Source organism: Rhinatrema bivittatum, chromosome 3 (genome assembly GCF_901001135.1).
Source record: "Rhinatrema bivittatum chromosome 3, aRhiBiv1.1, whole genome shotgun sequence".
Lineage (NCBI taxonomy): Eukaryota > Metazoa > Chordata > Amphibia > Gymnophiona > Rhinatrematidae > Rhinatrema > Rhinatrema bivittatum.
Window position 1 is genome coordinate 484,812,952 of NC_042617.1, and position 12,305 is coordinate 484,825,256.

Here is a 12,305-nt window from a genome sequence, read left to right on the forward strand (position 1 = left end):
AATGATCTGAAACAAAGCCAAGTCGATCCTTCAGTGGCTGCAGTAGAAAAAAGAGAAGGTTCTGGAGTGGCCATCACATTCTCCTCACCTAAACTTTGAGCCCCTGTGGGGAGAACTCAAACATGCAGTTCATGTTAGACAACCAAAAAATTTACAAGATCTGGAGGCTTGCCAAGAGGAATGGGCAACTTTACCACGAGAAAATTAAGGGCCTCATTCATAACTATTGCAAAAGACTGCAAGCCGTCATGGATGCAAAAGGGGGTAATACACTATATTAAGAACTAAGGGTATGCAAACTTCTGAACAGGACATTTCATTACTTCCTTTATTCTATGGTTTAATGATTGTATTATTCTATGATTCATAATAGTTTAATTTGAAACATTAAAAGAATGTGTTTTGTCTGATCACTTTCTTAAAATGCTACACATCTTAATTCTGACAGTTGAAGTAAACTTATGAGCACAACTGTACATTTTTTTTTTTTTTAAATTTTGCAGAAATTTGGATAGCCTGGCTCATTGTTGATAGCCAAATTGTTTTACTTTAAATTTTAAAATTCTATAACAATTCAATGTTTTGCTGATAATCTTGAACTGTAGCAGCCTATAACAAATTTTGAACTGAAAAGTTCTATGGAGTGGATGCTGTGGAAGCCATAAGAAATTGCAAGGCAGCATAAAAATGGCAAAAAATAAGCCAAAAGGCAAATCGAAGAGATTGGGAACTCACTTCTGTGCAGTAGTTCATGCAAAGAAATTCTGAGAGGCATACAAGGCTGTATATGCATACAGAAACTCTACAATCAGTTAAATCTTTACTGAACTCAAAGCTGTGTCTGCTTTCTCAGATGACATTACCAATGCATTATGGCTAATTCATATCTGCTTGTCAATCGAAAATGCTTAATTCTACACCCTGATAGCTTTCCAAAAAGAGAGGGTGGTACCTATGACCGCATGCTCAGGTAGAATATGGCCAACTGGTTGTCGGTACAAGGACAATTTTGTTGACCACCTGATTTCTGCAAGCGTTCTGTGCATTAAGAATTACCTGTATCTTCAAAAGATTAAGATGCAACAACTTCTCCTGAAGAGACCATGGCTCAGAGTGTGAAGCCCCCCCTTAAGCTAAGTTCCCAGGTCAGGTTGAAGGCATCTATAGCTAGAACAATTTGAACAGGAATTTGGATGGGTAAAACCGGAATCAGAGTTCAATGAGAGAGCTACCAAAACAGGGAGTATGAGCTCTTCCATGACACAGATGTTCTAGTCTAAAAAATCATCAAAAATACACTTCAAGCCTACACTAACAGTACAGTTGACAATTTGGCTTTAGATGGAATATGGAAAGATTTTAATGTGATAGATTCTGATATTATCCAAGTAATATTAAAAATGAATTCCTCCTCAAGCTCTCTAAATTCTTGCTCTACAGCCTTACTAAAATAAGAAATGAAACATCTGGATTTATTGCAAAATTGACAAATTCATCTTTCATTTTTGGTATACTTCCTGATTTTTTAAAATGAGCCTCAATCCAGCCAATTCTTAAAAAAACCACCTTCAGTATATCCGACCATACTATCAAATTATCATCCTATTTCACCATTCCCATACCTTAGCAAAATCACTGAAAGAAGTCCTTCGGCAACTCAAGCTTTGACTCCCATGATAGCCGGGACCAATACCATTTCGGTTTCCGCAAACACCATAACTGAGACACTCGTACTTTCCAGTTTTGATACACTCAGAAGAGGGTTTGACTGTGCAATATCTAGCTATTTTACTTGATAAAACAGCAGCTTTTGACAATATAGACCATACCATTCTTCTGATTCGATTTCAATCTTTAGGTATTGTGGGAACTGTATTGGCCTAGTTTTCTTCCTTTCTTATTAATCGAACATTAACTCAGGGTTGAAATCGAAACCTCTGCTTCGATCTCACTGAACTGTGGTATACCCCAAGGCTCGGCTTTATCTGCCGCATTATTTAACATCTATTTGACCCCTTTGTATAGTCTTCTTGCAAGCTATATGCAGATGACATACAATGTTTTTCTCCTAAAAAGATTAATGGAATGAAACCTAGGAATATATAATACATTACTTGTCTACTGTTCATACCTGGTTATCTGCTAACAAACTTGCTCTCAACATTTCAAAAACTGAAATTATGATTCTCTCTCGTTTCCCCAATCTACATATCTCAACTGGAATTATTTTCAAGAACTTCAACATGTCAATTTCAAAGACTGTTTGTAATTTGGGTGTTATTATTGATACCGCCCTTTCGATGCAAAAACACATTAAATCTCTTTCACAAGCTTCATTCTATAAACTTTGATTACTGTGTCACCTGAAACCTATTAGATCCTGCAGACTTTCACACTGTTCTTCAATCTCTCCTCTTTTCCAGTTTAAACTACTGTAATTCTCCTTTCCTTGGTCTTTTTGCCTACACAATCCGGCCCCTTCAAATTATTCAAAATTTGGCAGCCAGATCATTGACTGGTTCACCCATTCGAAATCATAACACACCCGTACTACAGTCACTTCATTGGTTACCTATCATATTTCGTATTCATTATAAATTGGCAACCACCATTCATAACATTTTATAATATTACCTCTCCATGGATCACTGCTGTCTTAAAATATATACTCCAGCAAGACTACTGAGATCATCTAATTAAGGTCTATTGAATGTTCCCTCACTTAAAACAGCACATTTGGAGGAAACTAGAGAATGAGCTCTCTTGATAGCAGAGCCCTTATTCTAGAACTCCCTTCCAAATTAAATTAGGTTATTAAAAGAGCTCAAATTCTTTAAAAAGGTATTAAAAACATTCCTATGCCTAAAAGCCTACTCTTGATAAATATTCCATGTTAATATTCCCGTAGGCTACACTTTTTGTCCTTTTTGTGTTTTTAGTGACATGTCTGTATGAAGGTTTTATTGTATTACTGTTTTTAATTATGTATATACCTTGTACACCGCCCTGAAAATAAAATAAAGTGGTTTGATCCTACACTGGGCTTGCCGCCTATGGTGACATCATGGAAGTGACATGGACTGGATACCATGAACCCCTGCATTCTCAACATGTCGTCAGGTGACTGAATTACTCCAACTACCATGTCTACTATATCACATACCTCTATGTTGGGAAAATAAGCTATGACTTGGATTTTGTTTAGCAGAATCCATGCAAATTCTAACTATCAGAGTCAAACTGGATTTGGGATAGTTGATGAACCCCAATGATTGCAGAACATGGACAGTGCTTTGCATGAATTCATCCATCCCAGCCCAAGATGTGCACATAACCAGCCAATCAGACAAGTAAGGAAAACACATGAAACTCCCCCCCCCCCCCCCCTCCAGGTTGACAAATGTACTGCAACAGACATTTTGTGCTAAGTCAAAAGGTGGTATCACAATACTGAATATGCTGTTTTCTTGCTAGGAATCCAAGATATTTCCTTGTGAGCTGGATTTATCTATAAGTATATACAGTCTGCAAATGAAAAAAATGTAGCCAGATAAAGAGGCAGAGTGGGAGCATTCTGGGGCATGGTTAAAACTTATCCAAGTAGCACCAAGATTCAGCACTATCTGGATAAGTCAATTAAGTATGGTAAGGGAAATCACTGTTCAAGTTATGCCATAACTTTACCTGATCAAATTTAAGTGGGTATTTTAAGCAGGAGCCTTATTCAGCTAAATGCCACCGAATATCCATGTAAAATTACCAGGTATATAAACCCAAGAAAGTTTACTTCTCAGCAAGTCCATCGAATATGGACCTTTAAATACCTATGAAAATAAACTCCTAATGTGATCACTTCAAGCTGTAGTTTGCATTTTGTTCAAATGCAATTGATATTAACCACCTCTGATTTGTCAGAAATCTTCTGTTCAACATTTTAATTTCATAGCATTGCTAAAATGCTCTTAAAAGAAATAAAGAGGCCACGAGACAAGATGACAGCATAAACTTGTAGCTCCCACAAACCTTCACCTCCATCTCCTGAAACAGCGGGTCATTTTGGCTAAATAAACTGTCCGAAATATATCTAGCTGCAAATCTCACCGAGCTGATGACCACGAGAAAAAAAAAAAAAAAGGAGGCTTACAGAAATTCTCCTTCACAAGAATGGCGGCAGAGATCAGGAAAACAGGGCCTGACATAGCTGACTGTGCTGATGGAGAAGGGGGGGGGGGGAAATCGGATGCTGAAGCACCGATTCTCTCACCGCAAGCTTCGACAGAGTGCGTGCCATCTCTCTCCGATTTACCAACTAAATCTCTTATGAGGGACTGGTTTGTAGAACTATGCACTGAAATGAAGCAGAAACAAAGAGGAACTCCTCACCTCCTTTTCTGACTTACGAGAGGATTTCATGGCGCTGGGGCAGAAGAAAATGCCATACTGGGTCAGACCAAGGGTCCATCAAGCCCAGCATCCTGTTTCCAACAGTGGCCAATTCAGGCCATAAGAACCTGGCAAGTACCCAAAAACTAAGTCTATTCCATGTAACCATTGCTAATGGCAGTGGCTATTCTCTAAGTGAACTTAATAGCAGGTAATGGACTTCTCCTCCAAGAACTTATCCAATCCTTTTTTAAACACAGCTATACTAACTGCACTAACCACATCCTCTGACAACAAATTCCAGAGTTTAATTGTGCGTTGAGTAAAAAAGAACTTTCTCCGATTAGTTTTAAATGTGCCCCATGCTAACTTCATGGAGTGCCCCCTAGTCTTTCTACTATCCGAAAGAGTAAATAACCGATTCACATCTACCCGTTCTAGACCTCTCATGATTTTAAACACAGAACGATAATGATACCCAGAGCGAGCTGGCTATGTTATCAGAAAAACATGAGGACACAGAAAACCGATCACAACACATGAACATTAGACTTCGCGGGGTGCCGGAAACAGCAGACTTTACAGACAGCATGGCCACCGCCAAATCATTCTGCACCTTTCTGCTCGACCAAGAAGCAGCGGGATCGGCGTTAGCAGATGACCGAGTAAACCCAGCCTCTCTTACAATAGAAAGAGCACATCGGGCTCTAGGTGTGCAAAGAGACAACAAGCCAAGGGACATTATATTAAATTTCAACAGCTACTCGCAAAAGGAATCCATCATGGATGCCGCATGCAAGAAAAAACAGTGGGAATGGAAAAATGCAGCGGTGTCTATCAAGATCTAGCAGCAAGCACTTAAAAAAAAAAAAAAGATATGAATTGAGGAATGTCACTGCGGCCTTGCGAAAAGCAGAAATAAAGTATAGATGGAACTTTCCTTTCTCCCTGACTTTTCAAGTTGATGGCAAGACGTATCGTCTGAAAACGGCGAATGAGGCTACTGACATCTTCCGTCAGGCGGGGCTGGAGCCCCCTCAGTCTACCCAGGAGGAGCCATCTTCAAGATTTAGAGCGCCAGCAGGGCCAAAATGGCAGAGAGTTGAACGCACGAAGAGGAGAGTGGCCTCAAAATTACCATCATTCTCGGACAGCACGCTGGAACAGGGCTGATTCAGACATCCTGAATATACACAGTTTTATTAGGTTTGTTTGACAGAAAGTTGAACTCGCATAAAAGTTTAAAGGGCAGGTATGGTTTCCTATTGTGCTCGCCTCTTAAAGGTGAAATATGGACTGGAAAATTATTGTTTATATATCTGCTTTACTGTTAATGAGGTGGGGGAGGGGTGGGAGGGGGGGTTAGGCTATCTTGAATGTGGTACTCCCCCAAAAAGGGATCCGTTTGGGAGAGTTTACGGATCAAAAAAAAAGGGGATGTAGTTATGGGTGATATGGGAGGTGTACTAAAGAGTATGCACAGTTATGGGCGGGGACTGGAACGCCTAAAAACCATGCATTTTCCACTAGCTGAAGTGATGCGGAGAACCAGAATAACTGGCACAATCTTTATTGTTTGGATTACTTACCTGGTAATCCCCTTTTCCTTAGTGTAGACAGATGGACTCAGAACAAATGGGATAGTATCCGCGTGCTAGCAGTTGGAGACGGATCTGACGTCAGCACGGGGGTATATAGCCCCACAGGAAGCGCAGCGATTCGGTAATCTTCCTTGCAAAAGCTGTTATGGATGTGTGTACTGACGCTCAGTGAAAAGTGAAAAGTAGAAACAGGATCCCCTTGACCGAATGACAGTGGCTGGAGACCACCAGCATTCACAACCGGAAGGCGTGGACCCGGGTAGAACGTACGCTCTCCTGGAAAAAAGCCATGGCTTACCTGGAATCGGTGAACCCCTGTACACAGGCAGCAGGGCGGGATGCTGAGTCCATCTGTCTACACTAAGGAAAAGGGGATTACCAGGTAAGTAATCCAAACATTTCCTGGCGTGTAGCCAGATGGACTCAGAACAAATGGGATGTACCAAAGCTTTACTCCCAGCCAGGGCGGGAGGCTGCCTGAGGACCATGTAGGACCGCCCTCACAAAAGCAGAGTCCTCCCTGGCCTGGACATCCAGGCGGTAGAACCTGGAGAAGGTATGGAGGGAGGACCATGTCGCTGCTTTACAGATCTCTGCAGGTGATAGCATCCTGGACTCCGCCCAGGACGCTGCGAGTGCTCTGGTGGAATGAGCCTTAACCTGAAGAGGCGGAGCCTTCCCAGCCTCCACGTAGGCTGCTCTGACAACTTCCTTAATCCAGCGGGCAATGGTGGGCCGAGAGGCCGCTTCACCTTGCTTCTTCCCGCTGTGGAGGACGAACAGGTGGTCCGTCTTTCGCAGGTCTTGTGTCACGTCCAAATACCTGGGCAGTAATCTGCCGATGTCGAGATGGCGTAATAAACGGCCTTCTTCAGATTTCTTCAAACCTACCGTGGTAGGCAAGGATATAGTTTGGTTAAGATGAAACTGGGAAACCACTTTAGGGAGAAAGGAGGGAACCGTCCGAAGATGGATAGCCTCCGGAGTGATTTGGAGAAAGGGATCACGGCAGGACAGTGCCTGTAGCTCAGAGATGCGGCGTGCGGAACACACCGCCAGCAAGAACACCAACTTCAGGGTGAGAGACCGGAGAGACAAGCCCCGAAGGGGTCGGAAGGTGGATCCCGCGAGGAAATCCAAAACAAGATTAAGATTCCATAAGGGCACAGGCCACTTTAGTGGCGGGCGAATATGCTTGACACCCAGCAGGAAACGAGAGACATCTGGGTGTTTGGCGATGGTCCTGCCATCCCTCCTGGGACCATAGCAAGACAGTGCTGCTACCTGAACCTTGATGGAGCTGAGGGAGAGACCCTTCTGAAGCCCATCCTGCAGAAAATCCAACACAATAGGTATGGTGGTGGCATGTGGATTGGTGTCGTGAGTGTCGCACCAGCCTTCAAACACTCTCCAGATCCGTACGTAGGTAAGGGATGTGGAAAACTTGCGAGCTCGGAGGAGTGTATCAATCACGGGCCCCGAGTAACCTCGTTTCTTCAGTCTAGCCCTCTCAAGGGCCAGACCGTAAGAGAGAATTGAGCTGGATCCTCATGTAGAATGGGACCTTGATGTAGAAGGTCCCGGAGAGGAGGCAGGGGAAGAGGCTCCCCTGCCAGTAGTCTTCTCATGTCCGCGTACCAGGGTCTTCTTGGCCAGTCTGGTGCCACTAGAAGAACTAGGCCCCGGTGAGTCTGAATCTTGTGGATGAGGGCGCCCAGCAGAGGCCACGGAGGGAAGGCGTACAGGAGAGTCCCTGGAGGCCATGGCTGGACCAGGGCATCGATTCCGCGTGAGAACGGGTCGCGCCTGCGGCTGAAGTATCTGGGTACTTGAGCATTGGACCTGTCCGCCAGTAAATCCATGGCCGGAATCCCCCAATGATCGACAATCATCTGGAAAGCTGTGTGGGACAGCTGCCACTCTCCTGGATCCAGGCTTTCTCTGCTGAGGAAGTCTGCTGTGGTATTGTCCTTCCCGGCAATGTGGACGGCGGAGATGTCTTGCAGATTCGCCTCTGCCCAAACCATCAGTGGGGCGATCTCCAGAGAGACTTGTCGGCTTCTGGTTCCGCCCTGCCGGTTGATGTAGGCCACCGTGGTGGCGTTGTCGGACATCACTCTGACAGCTCTCTGCCGTAGTCTGTGAGCGAGTCGAAGGCAGGCCAAGCGGACTGCCCGGGCCTCCAGGCGATTGATGTTACACGTTGACTCCTCTCTGTTCCATCGCCCTTGCGCGGTGAGTTCTTCACAATGTGCTCCCCAGCCGCTCAGGCTGGCATCTGTGGTGAGCAAGGTCCACGTGGGCGAGGACATCGCCGACCCCCTGCTCAGGTGGTTGGACTGCAACCACCACCGCAGCTGGATCCGAACTCCGGCCGGTAGAGGAAGATGTGTGGAATAGTCCCGTCGACGGGGGCTCCAGCGAGAGAGCAGGGAATGCTGTAGAGGTCTCATATGGGCCCGCGCCCAAGGCACCACTTCCAGGGTGGATGCCATGAGACCCAGAACCTGCAGATAATCCCAGGCTATGGGCCGACTGACCCTCATCAGATACTGGATACGTTGCTGAAGTTTCAACTGTCTCTTTGTCGTAAGACTGACCGTGTCCGCCCGGGTGTCGAACTGCACTCCCAGATACTCTATTGACTGGGAAGGCAATAGGCAGTTCTTGCTGAGGTTGATTACCCAGCCCAAGCTTTCCAGAAGGGCGATCACTCTGTCGGTTGTCCGCAGGCTCTCCTCTCGAGACTTCGCCCTGATCAGCCAGTCATCTAGGTAGGGATGGACCAGAATCCCTTCTCCCCTGAGGGCCGCAGCCACCACTACTACCACTTTGGTGAATGTCCGTGGGGACGTGGCCAACCCGAAGGGTAAAGCCCGAAACTGGAAGTGGCGGCCCAGAACCTTGAAGCGCAAGTAGCGCTGATGATCTGGATGGATCGGAATATGCAGGTATGCCTCTGACAGGTCTAAGGCCATGAGGAATTCCCCGGGCTGGACTGCCGCTTTGATGGAGTGCAGAGTTTCCATACGAAACCTCGGTACCTGTAAGTAGCGATTGACCGACTTGAGGTCCAGCACCGGCCGAAAAGTGCCCCCTTTCTTGGGTACCATGAAATAAATGGAATAGTGTCCAGAATTCACTTCCCAGGCAGGTACTGGGAGGATGGCGTTCAAGGACAGGAGCCTCGCCAGGGTAGCTTCTAACGCTGCCTCCTTGTGCCGGGGACATGAAGATTCCACAAACTTGTCCGGAGGAAGAAGGCGAAAATCCAGATAATATCCTTCCCGGATAACGGCGAGGACCCACTGGTCCGACGTAATCTCGACCCATCTGGGGTAGAAGAGGGTCAACCTGCCCCCTATGGCTTCGTTCCCCAGATGAATCGGCAAATTCTCATTGCGGGGCGCGACCGGGGCCCGAGCCCGGGCCCGCCCCCCGCTTGCGCTGCTTGGTCCGAAAGGACTGATTCCTGGCCGGAGGACGAGTCGCCTGATAGCGCCCCCTATACGGAACAAAGCGCTGGGAACTCCTGCCCCTGCAGGGCCGTGGAAAAGAGCGCTGTCCCCTTCTGGATCGGTTTTCCGGAAGTCTAGGCACAGGAGAGGCACCCCAGGTAGTGGCTAGCTTATCAAGGTCACTGCCAAACAGAAACGAGCCCTGAAAGGGTAACCTGGTGAGACGAGACTTTGAAGGCGCATCAGCTGACCATGGCCGGATCCAGAGCTGCCTCCTGGCGGCTACGGAGGATGAAATCCCCTTAGCAGTAGTGCGAACCAAATCCGATGCGGCATCGGTGAGGAAGGAAAGAGCGGACTCAATGTCAGCCGCTGAAGCGTTGTTCCTGGCCTGAGACAAGCAGGCACGTGTCACCACAGTGCAGCAGGCCGCAATCCGCAAAGAAAGAGCCGCCACCTCAAACATTTGCTTCAAAATGGTGTCCATTCGTCTGTCATGGGGCTCCCTAAGGGCCGTCCCCCCTTCCACTGGAATAGTAGTGCGCTTAACCACAGCGCTAATTAAGGCGTCCACCTGAGGACATGCCAGCAGGTCCTGGAGAGCCGGAGCCAACGGGTACATACCTTTCAGGGCCCGGCTCCCTTTGAAGGAAGCCGCCGGCGCCGCCCATTCCAAATCTATAAGTTGCTGAGCCGCCTGCAAGAAAGGAAAATGGCGGGCTGTAGGACGAAGACCTTCCAGCAAGGGTTCTGTGCCGAAGGAACCGAAGCACTGGGACCAGTGATATCTAACTCCGCCAGACACTGAGTCACGAGGTCCGAGAGGTCCTCCTTAGGGAAGAACCGCCTCATGGTTCTATATGGTTCAATCCCCGGAGGGAGGTCCCTCTCATCCGGGAGGTCGGACTCGTCCGGCGAAGCCTCCAGGTCCGATTAATCTGGACTGTCCAGTGGCGGGAGGTCTCGCTCCCTATAAGGCTATGAGGGTCCAGCTACAGGATCCCTAGGCGCTGCCCCCGTAGCAGCGGTAGCAGGAGGCGCCGCAGACGCAGCCACCGCCGGAACCGCAGCAACCACAGGAGCAGCCGGACCAGTAGGGCCTGGACGGGAAGCAGTCTGCATTTGGACAAAGGCATGAATACCCTTAAAGAGATCCACCCAGGAAATGGAAGCAGCCTCTAATCGCCGGGGTACAAGGGCCCCCGTGATGCCTGAATGGTCCAAACTACCCCCCAAATCCGGGGTAGCCCCAGGGGAACTGTCAAGAAACTGTGGCTGAGACTGGTCCAGGGCAGGGGGTCCCCCTGCTGCCTCACATTGGACACATAGTGAATCAGGCTCAGTACTGCGCGTGGCTCTAAGGTGGCATACAGAGCAGAGGCCAAGGGCTGAAATGCCGGAGACAAGCGGCTGCGCCGCTGAGGATGCGGCTGCGTGCTGATCCATACCCAAGAAAACAAGCGCGCAATAATATGCGGCAGCAATAGGCGCTGAATACAACAGGCGCACAAGCCTAATAATATGCGGCAGCAATAGGTGCGTAATACAACAGGCGCACAATAGTAAGAATATGCGGCAGTAATAGGCGCTTAAGAGAACAAGCGCACAACAGTAATAATATTTATTTTATTTATTTAACAGTTTTTTATACCGACCTTCATAGTAAATAACCATATCGGATCGGTTTACAGTTTAACAAAGGGAAAACTAGAGTAATAATTCAAGTAAACGAAAGATATCAATAGGTAGGAATAAGTCAAAGTTACAATCAACAGGGGGAGAGAACTTGGAAGCTTACAACAAGCTGGAAAGAAGAAAGGCCGGTAAAGTGTTGTTACCATAGAATGAACAAATTAAAAAAAACTTAAACAGTGCTATAACCTGAACGTCTCAGAGTCCATTTTATACGAGAAGACAGAGTGCCAGACCGGGTAGGAATGAATGCCAACTAGTAATTGACTAGTAATATGCAGCAGCAATAGGCGCTGAATACACCAGGTGCACAGTGGCAATAATATGCGGCAGCAATAGGTGCTTAATATACCAAGCGCACAGTGGCAATAATATGCGGCAGCAATAGGTGCTTAATACACCAGGCGCACAGTGGCAATAATATGCGGCAGCAATAGGTGCTTAATATACCAAGCGCACAGTGGCAATAATATGCGGCAGCAATAGGCACAAGAGGGCGCTAAAGAGAACAAGCGCACAACCCTAAGCAATAGGCACACAGCCCCAATGGCAGTCAATAGGCAGTCAGCCCTAAAGCATTTAATAATGAGTTTACAACAGTATGCGGCAAATACTCACAGTGGCAGCCAATATGCGAAAACAAAACAATAGACACACAAGGAGGAAGAAAGCCGCGACTATTACGGGCGCGGAATACCTGAATAGGGTCACAAAATGGCGTCCTCCACGGCTTGCCACGCCGCCGATCCTCGAGACTTCGGAGACCTGGGCGAAGAGATGTACGCCTTACCCGCTCTTCGGCGCTTCTAGGCTGGAACACAGGCGGTCTCCGGCTGCGGGGGGAAAGGGCCGGTACCTCTCACCGCCGCGAAGGGAGGAACTGCACCCGCTACCTCGTCCACGCCGGGACCGAGGGCCTCGGAGCCACACCCGAGTCTCCCCCGGGAGGCTATGTCCCTGCCGCGGTTCGGCCGGACCGAGGACTTTCCCACCGGGGGGCCACGGTAGGCGCCCCGGGAAGCTCAACTCGGGGGCGAGCTGGAAACGCCCCCGAAGGAGCGCGGGGCTCAATACTCGGTAGTAGAGAAGAGAATCTAGAATGAGAAAGGCAAAAAGAGAAAAAATTAAAGTAGGATTGGAAAGCACGCTGAACCAGCGTGTAGGCACTCCA

General features: G+C 47.5%; 1 protein-coding gene across 1 annotated transcript in view; it reads right to left on the bottom strand.

Annotated features, from left to right (window-relative positions):
- CD2AP (CD2 associated protein) overlaps window positions 1–12,305 on the bottom strand; it is a 387,343-nt gene that overhangs the window by 169,274 nt on the left and 205,764 nt on the right. The window lies entirely within an intron of this gene.